This window comes from Phodopus roborovskii, unplaced genomic scaffold, assembly GCF_943737965.1.
Source record: "Phodopus roborovskii unplaced genomic scaffold, PHOROB, whole genome shotgun sequence".
Lineage (NCBI taxonomy): Eukaryota > Metazoa > Chordata > Mammalia > Rodentia > Cricetidae > Phodopus > Phodopus roborovskii.
The window spans coordinates 33,330,522-33,339,630 of NW_026126511.1; the positions used below are offsets into that span (position 1 = coordinate 33,330,522).

Consider the following 9,109-nt stretch of genomic DNA (forward strand, 5'->3'; position numbering starts at 1 on the left):
CTCTGGATAGAGAGGACAGACTTGGTACATAGGAAAAATGGTGACTTATTAGGGTAAAAAGAGAAACCCTGTATTAAGATGAGGTGTTTAATTTTAATTGGACATATTAATAAGTTGAGACAAAGGGGCCTATTAATTTCTAGACTTCAATACTTTGATAGCTGGACCTTGGTACTCAGTCTCAGGAGGAGGAAGGGGCCAATTAAGGGAATAGTCTTTGATGGCTAGCATTAGGAATGTAATCTAATGGATTTTAGCAAGTAAAGTGAATGCAGGAAAAGAGAAAGGTCTGCCAGATCCACATTTGCCATGGTTGGGCTGGCAAGAGCCCCTTAAATGCCAAAGATGGCCTTTACAGAAATATAGATTATCAGAGACATGATAACTTCAACTCAGATTCCTCAATAAAATACTAAGTACTATAGATAGGGTACCTTGAGAATGGCCTTCTTTGTTTTGTGGGGTCAGGGGTTGGGAGTGAATCTCTGAGGTTCGCATTTATGGATAATGGAGAGAAAATTTCTGGGGTCAGGATTTACAAATCCTGAGGAGTGCACCCTCAGAATCACAACCCCTGATTACAGAGTATTAGTTAAGGTGTTTACATAGCTTGGATCTATTCTAACTCTTCCCCTTTTTGGGGGGATAATATAGGACAAAAGGTCAGGTAGCTTGTTTCAAGGTCTTTATCAAACTATAGGGATATAATTTTTTTTGTTGTTTTTAAAAAGAATTGTTTATTTACTGAACCTGGGGCATATTAGATACACAACCAATTTTAAATTTACATCTTTTAATTCAATTCTGAAGTGTTTTCACACACACACACACACATATCCCCCCCCCACACACACACACAATTGGCATGCAACAGCTGCCTTATGGTGAAAGTCACCTTACCAACAAGACTGTTGCAAGGATAGTCATCCAGGGTTGAAAAATTATTTGTCTTGAACATGAAAACCTATAACAAATTTAAATTAATTTTATTAAACTTGTTACTTGCAGTATTCCCCTTACAAGGTCCTAAAAGGGAAATAAAATATCCAGGTAGCTATCAGACATCAGTCATCACATAATCCTGGATTGCCCATACACAGAGCAGAGCGACTTTCATTAAACCATCATCAGAGAGAGAGTCTCTTCATTTTCTATAAACAAAACTGACATGTGTCAAAAAGAAAAACACCAGAGGACAAATAATACACTGACTAAAAGAACAACAGTGGTTGCCTATCACTGCAAGCAATCCAAGAGGCTTCCACTCTTGGCATGAGAAATGTAGGCTTCCACTTGAGCAAATTCCATTTTCCTAGTACCAAAAATGGACAGACTATGCACCACAGAAGGAGAGCAGTCTGTTCCAACACACAAAACACTGGCTTCCACAGACTTCTAAGTTATCAGCTGCTTGTGTCAATTTGAATAGAGGTGATTGAGTTCTAAGCTTCAATACAAAACTTTAGGGGAAAGTGTTGGGATGAGTCCTTAGTTTAAAGCAAACTCAAGAGAAAGTATGAGTGCATACATTAACACACCTCCCTCTAGTCAGGTTGCTCTGCCCTTTCAGATTACTGTTGCTGTAATGACTCAACAAAATGAATCTCTGATATTGAGCCACAGATGAGGGACTCCCTAGAATGCAGTCAGGCTGTGGGCTACTTCTGGAACAAACTGAATTTTATTATGAAAACTTAAGTGAAAGTATAATAAAGACCCACACAGCATTAATAGCCTCTGAACTCTTAGAAGGACCTATATAATGGGGCAGCATTCAAGTAAGAATTAGAGGCCAATCAAATTTCAAATTTTCACTCTTACTTTCCTAAACAGGTTTTTGCAAACACCAATTAATCACAAAGAAACATAAGTCATGAACGTTCAGAAATAAAAATGTATAAACTAATGACATTATTATGACCAAGGTGTTTGGCAAACAAGTGAATTGGTGAATTTGGGATCAACAGGAAAAGGCCTTTTAAACAACCCTCCGGACTTAAAAATCTCTTCAGGTAGTAGATCTGTCCCAATGTCATGGCAACTAGAACAAGAGCTTCGAAGAAGGACCAAAGGACCACTCTGCTGTTTGTGTTGTCGTTGATGGCTCTGTGTATTCTCTCCTGGACTTCCATGTACTCCTGTTCGTGTTTTACAGCTGTCATCACCACTGCCAGATCATTAATCATTTCTTCTAGCTTGTTCTGATGAGCTTCTGTCTCCATGTCTTGTCCTTTGGGAGCCTCCCCAATGTCAATGGTGAACATTACTATCTTCAGGGTCATAGTGTGGACATCCTGTTACTGAAGCAGAACTTATATGTCCCATCCATGTGGGCTGCGAAGGTGTACTTCCCACTGGACTCTCGATCTCCTTTATAGATGCCTTTATTATCTGGTCCTGTGATCTCCACATCGATGTCCAGGAAGCCGCCCTCCACCACCTCGAAGATGAGGCCCATCTTGGTGCCCAAGGTGACCCTATCGAAGAAGCACTCCTCTGCATGTGCGTTGATGCTAACGAAGTAGCCCGAGGCCGTGGCCAGCAGAGCAGCCAGAAGCACCAACAGCTCTGCAAGCCTCACTATGGTGTGGCACCGGCCGAAACCGAGACGCGGACTGCGGCCTCCGGAGCTGCAGCCTCCGCTGCCTCCTCCAAAATATAATTTTTCATATTCCCGAGTTTCCACTGCCCACATAGGTTTGCCTAAATCTTTCCTACTTTTTATTTCTCTCCCATGTACCTCTGCATGGTGGAACAATTCCAGAATATACAGGTTTTTGTTACTACAAAACCTATGTTACCCTGAAATCAGTCTCAGTAGAAGCATTAGGTGCATTTATGTCAAAAGATTTAGTTATCAGCAAATTTCAAATGTAGGAAAATGGTAACAGCACTCTCTATATATTTGCATTGGTGGTAAATCTTCACTTGCCTTGAACTGACTCAGCTAGAAACCACTGTCAATTATTTTTGAGTCTTCTTTTTATGCATACTGGAAGTTCACAGCTATCTTCATATCTTGACCAATACTGAAATACCACATTTGTCTTTATATACTCTTTCAGGGTAGTAAGCATACCAACATATTATTCTTTTTAAAGTTATTTTGTTCGTTTATTTTTATAATATGTGTGTGTGTGTGTGTGTGTGAGTATCTCTATATTTGTGTATCACCAGTAGGAACCTGCAGAGTTCAGAAGAGAGTATCATATCTGGACCTGGAGTTACAAACTTGAGATTATATGACTGTTAGAAACCCCTGAGATGTTTCTCTAACTTATCACCAATTGTTCTTTATGCACTATTTTGGGGCCTCTGAGCTAATCTCCTGACTGACTTAGCTAATCAATCACTACTAATAAACATAAAATTAATGTATAAAGGTAATAAATACCTGGTATACTAGTTGTCTCAGATTGAAGACATACTCATTGAGATGTAAGTCATGCCTGGTACTAGAAACATTGCCAACTATATAGGGCTAATGAATTCATGGATTTTGGAGGATAATCTATAATGGCTGCTTTATAAGACAATAACATCCATAACTATGTTCTAAATATCAGTCCCTATACCTACAGATATTGCACCAGATAAAGACTATTATGAACAACCACAATCAATCAAAATAAAGAGACTAATCCCAATGGATATGTCTACATCACAGTTCCTATGCCTAATGCCTAAGGACCAGTGTCTAATAGGAGACAGAAAGACTTTAAAGGCCAAATGAACAAGAAATTTGTTGTGAGAATGTGCCTCATACAGATGTCAAAACTTATACTAACAACGCCTCACCAACAGGACTTAATAAACATATTCTGAATAACAAAAACAACAATAGACATAGTAAAAAGGATGGAAGAAAGCCATACATAAAGAACCACACATAACAAAGGAGTGCGGAGAGTGGAAGTAGCATACTCTAGGGAAGAGCACAAAAATTAATTACTCAACACAAAAATATAAGCTCTGAATACATGTATACTAGTAATACTATGCTGACTGAGCAGGATATATATATATATATATATATATATATATATATATGTATACACACACATATACATATATACATATATACATATATACATATATACATATACATATATACATATATACATATACACATATATACATATATACATATATACATATATACATATACACACACACACATATATATATATATATATATATATCAATAAAGAGGGAGTTAATTTTAAACTGAGCCAGAAAGGTTATATGGGAGTTTTCAGGAGGAATGAAAGGGTAGAGAATGGTGATATGATTGTATTATACCACCCAAAATAAAACAGCAACAGCAAGAATGATAAGTGACAGGAAAGAAAGAAAATAATAATCAAAACAATAAAGTAAAAATAGTTCTTTAAAAGTTTAAGTTTAAATAAATGACTTCATTACCACTATGGGGGATCACTGGCCTTATTCAATACTCCACCAAAGGAAAGCAACTGAGCCTAAGTAACATTGAGAACTACAACTGACTACAACTCAGAGGCTTAGACCTGAATTCCTTAGCTTCCTATTAATGGTAGCATCTTATCACTGCTACCTCTATTACAGTTTTGGCACAGTAATCTATGGGATTATTATGGGGTCTTCCAAAGTTCTCCAAACTTTTCTGTTTATGATATTTTTTTTGTCCTAAATGAGCTATTAAAAGAGTTCACCATCCTCTTTAAGTCCTGTAGCCACTCCCTGCCACACTCATTCTCAGCAATTAACCTTGTCCTGCAGAGAAATCAAACACCGTCAGATCACACCTTTCTTTCTCCTTGGTAATTGCCACACCTTCAAATACATCTTAATTTTCACCTATACATTCTGCCCGTCTCTCTTTTTTTAGAAGTGTCTGAAAATTAGACCTAGTATCTCCTTCATTCATATCTGGTAGTTTGTAAAGTTCCAGGTTAAAGTGCTGAGCATCAAGGATATTGAAAATTTTCTGATTTTGAAAACTTTCCTAGTGCCTAGAAATATGTTTTAAAAAAGCACTTCCAAACATAGTAATTAGAAAATCCGCTGCAAATATTTCCATAAACATATTCATTGCTTAACTCTATATAACATTGTCCTAAAACCATGTAATTTTCAATAAAATTTCACCTCCACTATTAAGTGATCCTGATAAAGAGGAAAATGGGATAGCTTTTACTTTGTACAAACAAAATATTCCCCATAATTCCTGTTATGTTTCTATATTAGCAAACTCAGAAAGCTCATGTATCAATTTTTGTTGGAGCTAAATCAACCCAGGGATAGTAGTTTAGGGGAAATCTGTTTTATGATCCTTATATTTTTTGAATACCATTTAAATTTCCTTTTATCTTTTTATTTCATTTCTTTCCTTATTTTTTTATTCTTGAGGTATATTCATTAAACATTTTATTCTTATTTTACATATAGATCCCAGTTCCCTCTCCTTCCCTCCCTCCCTCACTTCCTATCGGTACTACCAATAACAAATAAGTTCTGTATATTTCATATATTAGTATGCCATTGATCTGGCCTTCTATTTAAATCCTTATCACTTGTAGCCATTCCTACTTATTATAATTATTACAATAAACTTCTTAATATTTCCGTCATCAACTTTCCCCTGCAACACATCCAACACAATTTCATCAATATCTTCCTTTCAGCCTTTACAATCCTCCATTTAACTATGCATTCAAATATGTATATTCTGCACTTTAGTTCCATATATTCAAATTAGAAATTATATCTCCCCCACACGATTGCTGATGCATGCAGTTATGAAAATGGTTATGTATCCTCAAAGTTTTCTTTTGCTATCTACATTCGAATTCTTGCCCATTCTTTTGGATAATATTGAATGTCAATTCCAGAGGATGTAAAATCAAGAAGAGATGCATTTGGGCATGCCCCTGAGGTGAGACATTTGCTAGTTTAGCCTCTGTTCTTGTCCATGACAGAGTATCTTGATTAGGTTAAGTGTAAGTGTAAAGCCACCCTGAATGTGAGGAACAGCATTCTTGGATTTGAATTCTAGACAGGGTGAAAAAAGAAAGCAAGCTAAGCCATAGCACAACTCACTCTCTTCTTAACTATGGATGTGATGTGATTAGTGGCTTCTAGCTCCTGGTGCCAGGACTTCCCTTCCATGATGAACTGGACTATTATACTCCGGAACCCTTAAATTGGTTTCATCGGGGTTTTTATTTCACAGAATTGTGGCAATAACTAAGACACTGGATGAGTTGTATTTCTGTTGCTGTGATAAAAAGTGACTTGTTGGCTTACAGTTACAGAGAATAGTAATACACATGGCAAGGAAGGCATAGAGCAAGGACGATTAAGTTGCATCTCAATAGCACACAGAAAGCAGTGTGAGCAAACTAGAAACTGGAAAGGTCACACATTCTCAAAGCCTATCCCCACTGATATACTTTATCCAGAGTGGTCCACATCTAAAAAACATGGCCTCCCCATATAGAAACATTTGTTGGCAACCAGTTATCAAATACGTAAGCTCAGGAATGTTTATTTATTTATTCAAACCATAGCGGTTAAAGATGTAAATTTTTTCATCTATGAATGTTCTTCAAATGCATCCATGAGTCTTAGCTAACACAGGCAGACTCCTAATTGACTAAATGGTTACTTCCATTTGGATTTGGGCTACAAATTCACTGTTGATATTTCTTCAGTAAGATTGATTGTCTGATGGGAGATATCATTCTATAAATATGTTTCTCGTATTGGTTAATGAATAAAGCACTGTTGGCAAATAGGAAAGCAAGATTGGCAGGACTAGGAGACAAGGAGGATTCTGAGAGAAGTGGGAGGAGAGTCAAGATGTAGGGACTTGAGAGAAGAAGGTCCAGAACCTATCTCTGGTAAGATAAGACCATATGGAAACACTTAGATTGATAGAGTGGGGTAATATTTAAGACAGAGCAAGCCAATAAGAAACACCAGTAACAGGCCCACAGCTTTATATCTAATACATCGTTTCTGTGCGTTATTTGGGGCTGATACAGCTCTGGGATCAGGCTGGTGGGAAATCTACTCACAATAATTGTCCAGTTGCACATTTAATTAAAGCAAACACAGTGCCTTTCCACTATATTTTACAAATTATCAATAAGATTTATTATTTTTCCAGAAAAAAAATGAAAATTACTGTTTCCCAATTGCCTTAAAAATGAAACATTACATCCATATCCTCTTTTACATATACCTTGAATATTCACTTCATACATTTCTCCTTAGCTTAGTGGCTTCATCACCCATTTTTTTTTTATAAGAATTAGTTTTTCAACCAGACATTTCTTTCTATTCTGAACTTCTAATGTTTTATTCAATATTATTTCAAAATTCCTTTCTTTTAACAGCCACTTACTTCAAATTTCCTTGGGTTCTAAGTAGTCCCACTGAGTGTCCTAGAGCCACACGAAAACGCAAAAGAAATAGAGTTGCTTCAAGGTATCTACTCTTTAATATTCCTTCAGACCATTATTGAGCCTTACACTTCAATCTAATCATATTCCCACTAACAGTCCTGTGAAGAAAATCTTTCATGCCTCTTGCCATACTCCTGATAGTTACTTGCATCTACACAATATGACTGCAATATGACTATCATCCATGTGGCCAGCTCCACTTACATAATAATCTGAGTCAATAAATCAAAAATAAAAGGATATAATAAAATACATCTTATATCTTAGTTCCAAATAAAGCCACATCCTGAAATTCCAGAGAGATAGAAATTTGGGAGGGATACCATTTAACTTTGGATAGATGCCCTTTTTACCTTTATTTCTGTGACAATTCAATACCCTTTAACAGTCTAGTTATGACATTTTATTGAAAATTCTTCATGTCTTTTCTTTTCTACAATTGCATAAAGACTGCAATATGCTTCCCTTCTAGGCCATTTCATCTTCAGTACCACTGCAATGCCTAGCAGAGAGGAGAGGCTCAATAGACATTTGAAAATAAAAAAAAAAAAAAAAAAAGAATAAAAAAAGAATGGAGGATAAAAAGGCTTCTTAAAATTCTCACAGCCTTCTCATACAATTCAGGATAACTTCCTGAGGTAGAACAGACTTTTAAAGCAGGATTTCTTTAATTCCATTCTTCCTAAGGCCTTGTGTCACCTTCTGAACAAACAGAAAGCAAAAATAATGAATGCTTAAATGAATTAAGTACTCTCAAAGACAAACTGCATTTTATTTAACCAGTTATTACTCAGTATTTTATTTTATTTATTTTATATTTCCTTGATTTATCCTTCATCTTGATAACTTTTACATATCATTTATCTTGATCCCTTCATTTATTTCCTTTACAGTGGGCATATGATTCTATCTATACTCCATTGAAGATGAATTTGTATAGCCATTCCAATCGCCACATTGCCCAAGCTCCTCATTTTTCTGATCGATCACATACATTCTAGATGCATATTAGTACCAGTACAACAGAGTGTTAGGCTTGCTGAAAAACTATGGACCTGAAGTCTTGGGGAAACTCAGACAAAGATAACATTGGGACTAGGATCAGCAACCAATGATTTGGCTGGGGAGTATCTGTTTCACCAGAATCTGTAGGCAGTTTGCTTCTTTCTGGGTCTCTGCCATGTAGTTAAAACTCATTTAAGATGTTTTGTCAAACTAGTCTCATATCATTTATCATGCCCTGCCTTCTACTCCCTTGTCTTTTGCAGTTATTGATGTGTAGCAGCCCCAATGTTTTGAGTACTACTGTACAACCAGATAACTCCAGGTGCCTGGTAGTAAAGCTTGAGGTATGGTAGGAACTAATAAATATCTAGGGAAGTTATTTTTTCTGCCTGTATAGTTCATTTAAAATTTTAATATCATATAATAAAAATTAAATTTAAAAGTGGTGAACACTTTATGGGAGCATATATGATACTGACGTGTATGATGTTTAACCTCGCACTAACTATATCACAAACAATATATCTGTCTTCATAGGCAAAGCATGTCAAATGTTCTGTTTGAAAATATTGGACAATTTTGACATAGTTTTCACTGTATGGAAACTCTACAGATTTTTGCTAGCTATATTGACTTTATCCTCTTAGTTCTTT

The 9,109-nt window shown here is 36.1% G+C and overlaps 1 pseudogene; it reads right to left on the minus strand.

Moving 5' to 3' along the window:
- Positions 1 to 1,684: 1,684 nt before the first annotated feature.
- LOC127230456 (transmembrane emp24 domain-containing protein 2-like) lies at positions 1,685 to 2,695 on the minus strand (annotated as a pseudogene).
- Positions 2,696 to 9,109: the final 6,414 nt, after the last annotated feature.